Source organism: Nanorana parkeri, unplaced genomic scaffold, assembly GCF_000935625.1.
Source record: "Nanorana parkeri isolate BGI_ZX_2015 unplaced genomic scaffold, ASM93562v1 scaffold550, whole genome shotgun sequence".
Lineage (NCBI taxonomy): Eukaryota > Metazoa > Chordata > Amphibia > Anura > Dicroglossidae > Nanorana > Nanorana parkeri.
The window spans coordinates 795,196-800,313 of NW_017306818.1; positions in this window are offsets into that span (position 1 = coordinate 795,196).

Genomic DNA, 5,118 nt, shown 5'->3' on the forward strand with positions numbered 1-5,118 from the left:
CTTGGACTGTCCCTGGAATTGGGGGACGAATGGTCACTCTAATATTTAGGGTGTCACTGCTCTTGAATTGGCTTGTGTTGACATATCATTGGTGACATGCCTGAAGATCTGCTGTCTCCATTGTCTTTCCTAGAGTATGGACTCCATCATGGCTCAGTACAAGAGCTGACTGCAGTAGCTTTCCTCTGGGTGATGCAGCTTCATGCACAAACGCCAAGTTGATTGACAAGGTGAGGCGAAGTATCCTGGAAGCGCCCGACCTGCACGTTGCTTTCCACAATGACGTCTTCTCCTTGATCGCCAGCAGAGTCCAGGACCAGTCAGATCTCCTCTCCACCCGGAATCGTACGTCCGACATCTTCCAGACCCTGGAGCAGGCTTCCCTTCATCTTTATTTTACTGCTTGGAGAACAGAGTGTCAAACTGTAAAGGTGAGATCTCCCAAAGAGCTGTTCAAATCAGACTGGGGCCTCTGGGCAGGGGTGTCCCGAGGCGGGGTGCCAGCCGGACTGGGTACCGGGTGACATCCCGACATGACGTCATTGCACACATGGGATGTCATCTCGCAAGTCCGTGATGATGTAATGCGCCGTTACCCGTCGGTGGCCATCTTGTGAGAGGTGGAGAGGACGTTCACCTGGCGGGATAAGGAATGCCGACGGGTCCCCTCTTCTCTCTCAAGCAAATGTGGGGCTCTCAGTCCAAGACTGAGTACCCAACTTTTCAGTGGGGGTGACACCAAAATGACTGTCAGTCATTTTGGTGTCACCCCTCCAATGGTGTCACCTGGATGCCTCTGGCTCAACATATACGATACATAGTTACATAGTTACATAGTTACATAGTATTTGAGGTTGAATAAAGACATTAGTCCATCAAGTCCAACCTATTAGGATCTCATTCTAGGAGTACCTGTACCCCTGTATATTACCTGTACCCCTGTGTATTACGGTCCCTTAAGAAATCGTCCAAAAGTTTCTTGAACAATTCCAGATTCTTTGCTGAAATCACTGTCTGTGGCAGTGAGTTCCAGACCCTAACTGATCTTACTGTGAAGAACCCCCTTCGCCCCTTGTGCTGGAATTTTTTTTCCACCAATTTTAGGTGGTGGCCTCTAGTTTTTGTAATGGAGTTAATTTTAAACAGTTTATCGCTAATGTTGCTGCCACCATTGAACATTTTGTACATGGAAATCATATCCCCCCTTAATCTCCTCACCTCCAATGTGAACATGTTTAAATTTAGTAGCCTTGTCTCGTAGCTCTGGTCCTCCATACCCCTAATTAGTTTGGTTGCCCTCCGCTGGACTTTTCCCAACTCAAGGACATCTTTTCTTAGTACTGGTGACTGGACCGCGTACTCCAGATGAGGTCGAACCAATGATCTATAAAGTGGCAAAATTATAGACTTGTCCCTGCAATACATCCCCTTTTTAATACAGGACAAGACCCTGCTAGCTTTGTTTACAGCAGCCTGGCACTGCAAACTACCTTTCAGTTTGTGGTCTACAATGACCCCCAAATCCTTCTCCATTTCTGACTTCCCTAGCGGCATACCCATAATTGTATAACCCATTTGTTTATTTTTAATTCCAAAGTGCATTACTTGGAATTACATTACTTGGAAGTGCATTACTTGGCATTACAATGTGACTGTACAATCCAACATTAGATTTACCAAAACTATGTAGTGTGTCAGAGGTAGAAAACTCCTGCCCTCCAACTGTGCTTCAACTACAAATCCCATCATGCCTCTGGGAGTCATACCTGCAACTGTGAGTATTGCAATGCCTCATGTAACTTGTAGTTCCATAATAGCTGGAGTGGCCCTCCCCTCTAATATGAGGACCTACCTAATGTATTCAATCAAATTAGATCCAATCCAGCGGAGCCTTGCTCTTAGTAGTTGTCAGATCTAAAAGAGAGTGTTAGCGCGGGGTGTGCAGTGTTAGCGCGGGGTGTGCAGTGTTAGCGCGGGGTGTGCAGTGTTAGCGCGGGGTGTGCAGTGTTAGCGCGGGGTGTGCAGTGTTAGCGCGGGGTGTGCAGTGTTAGCGCGGGGTGTGCAGTGTTAGCGCGGGGTGTGCAGTGTTAGCGCGGGGTGTGCAGTGTTAGCGCGGGATGTGGCCCACTTGGGGAATTCAGTCAAAGTGGGGAGCAAACACGTTATGCTAGCAGGGACTGTATGCTAAGAAGGCTAGTACACACGTCATCTCACCCCCCGTATGGGGACAGGTAAACCAGAGTGCGGGAGAAAGCCATATGGTATGAGGCATAGCGATTACATGGCCAATAAACCAAGACACAGAAAAATCTCCAACCTTGCAACATTAAAACTTGGCATGGAAGAGTCCGGGGAACAGATTACCAGCATGGTCAGCAGAAGAAAAATAAAGCCAGTGGTAGAGAACTATAAAAGAGGTGTAATGACCAGAGGCGGCTCTAGAGTTTGCGAGGACTTAGGCGAAACCTAAACATGAGGCCCCACTCAGGCCTGTGGGGTCTCCCCAGGGCTCTGTGGGGTCTCACCACCCTGGTAAGACCTCTCAGAGCACTGGTGAGACCCCACAGTGTCTGATCTCACCAGGGCGAGATGGGGGGTCTCACCAGCACCAGGGCTCCGCAGGGTCTCACCACAGGATCTTGCCTAGGCTCCGTAGGGTTTCGTGTGGGCTATGTGGGGTCTTACCACCCTAGTAAGACCCCTCAGAGCGCTGGTGAGACCCCACAGTGTCTGATCTCACCAGGGTGAGATGGGGGTCTCACCAGCACCAGGGCTCCGTAGGGTCTCACCAGGGCTCTGTGGGATCTCAGCATGGCTATGTGCGGTCTCACAAGCCTGGTTAGACCCCTCAGGGCCCTGGTTAAACCAGGGCTCTGAGGGAGCCTCACCAGTGTAGCAGGGCTCTGAGGGGGCCTCACCAGGGCACTGTGGGTTCTAACCAGCCTTGGTAGACCCACAAGGAGAGAGTTAAACCAAGGCTCTGTAGGGTCTCACCAGAGCTCCATGGGGTCTCGCCAGCACCAGGGCTCCAAGGTGTCTCACCAGGCCTCCAAGGTGTCTCACCATGGCTATGTGGGGGTCTCACCAGCCTGGTTAGACCCCTCAGAGCCCTGGTTAAACCAGGGCTCTGTAGAATTTCACTAGGTGTCTCACCAGGGTAGCAGGCCCCTGTGGGGTCTCACCAGCCTTGTTATTCCCCACAGGGCCTTGGGGAGATCCCACAGAGCCCTGGTTAAACTAGGGCTCTCACCTGCTCTCCAGGCTGCCTCTCCATTACTGTGCTGGCCGTGTCTTCTTGCAGGCGGGAGCTGGCAGGACGATGTCTCCGTCGGCTTGTGAAGTTAAACTCCGCCCTCCCAGGAGCGTGGCCTTTCTCATTGGCTGGTGGGCGGAGCTCCGTCCAGAAGACCAAGCCGATGGTCCGCGCAACGATCAAGGATCAACATCTGAACATTGGACTGTCTGGATTCCTTTACTGATCAGGTTCATTGTGCTGTTGAGGTCCTGAGGACACCTCCCCAGACCAAGAGGCTGGCACCGTTCAGCACTGTCTAATGTAGTGGAAATCTACCAATTGGAAGATCACCAAGCTAGCACTATCCTCCCCTAGCTAATGATGTATGGGGCAGTTAGAGAAAGAGCTCACTTTTCCCCATGCTGTCAGAATGCTCAGTTGTAGTAGTCTGGAATAGGACCACCTTGAGGGAAGTTGCCATCAGAACCAAGACCCTTAGAGAAGCTCACAAGGAGTTTGTGGGTCATAGGCTCCCGGCAATTGCATGAAGACTCTGGACCCAACATACTATTTATACGACACCTCAACTCAGACCTGATTCTCAGGTGTCATAACACAATAGCAGTCAGTAACAGGTGGAATCCCTGTGATGTCATGGCTTGCTCCACCCATCTATTTACAGTCTGGCCAGATATGGCATTTTGCAGCAAGCCTTCGAGTTTGGACTGGTGATCTTGTGGCAGGACTTGTTGCCAGGTGTCGTGCAGTGCGATTGACCCTGGATTACATGAGCCATTTTTTTCTGAAAGTGGTGTTCTACATTTTGTTTTATCCTTTCAGTGGTTAAGTACCCTTTATTAGTTTACAAAGGGGCAGTGTCTGGGTGCCATCCCAATGCAAATAACCCCCGGGGGGGGTTGTAGAGGCCCTTGGGCACACTTTGTAAAATGTCACTTTGCCACAACATAAATTTGCATATACCACCACTCACTAATCTCAGCTGAAATTAGTTATTCGAAATTCAGATTTGTTTGCATTTGTTATTTCAGTCATTTGGAGGGTCTGATATACCCAAACAAATCTTTCCCAAAATGAATTGCACATGTCTAGCCCAAAGTATCGAGGGCCTGAAGTGACATTACAGGTTGGTCCCTGAAGTGGTTTGGTTGGGTTGCCACCCCCCTATGTGTAAGCTGGGAGGTAGCTGCTGTGGCCAAGCCAGATATTGATAAGTAGAAGGAAAAAAAAAAAAAAGGCATCTGCATCATGTTTTCATTGAGTCTCATCACCTGGCAGTGGCTGATAACTGGGGGTATTTTAGGAGGGTCCTCAAAGCTCAAGCCAGCATACAGTTGCCTCATAGCTATTAACCAGTTGTCTGAATGGTCCTGAACTATTTCTTTAGTCTTGGCGCATGTGCTAAAGCGTCACTATGCAAAGGGGGACCTCCTTGCAAAGCGAACAGCCTGCCTTTAAATATCACTGGCTATGATGCAGGGTCATTGTGCTATAGACAGGGAATTAATTATCTTAGACAGTCACATTGTCATAGGTTATAGAAATGGTTCTACTTCCAGAAATAGTCAGTGTTATTGACAGGTCATAGGCAGAGTCCATGCCAGAGCCAGTGTTTTAGGCAGATTCACAGGCAGTGCCAGCCAAGTCATAAAATGGTCTTAAGTAGTGTCAGTCCTATGCAGAGTCAAAAGTGTCAGGCAGTCATAACCACTGTCATGGGGCAGAGTCAAAAGCAGAGCTGCAAGCACCCCAACCATTAAAATGTTCACACAGAGGCCATTCTAGATTATAATGTCAACATTTATTTAAAATTATGTACATACAAATTAAAAGCCATAAAGAATAAGGAACAATTAAAACCCATG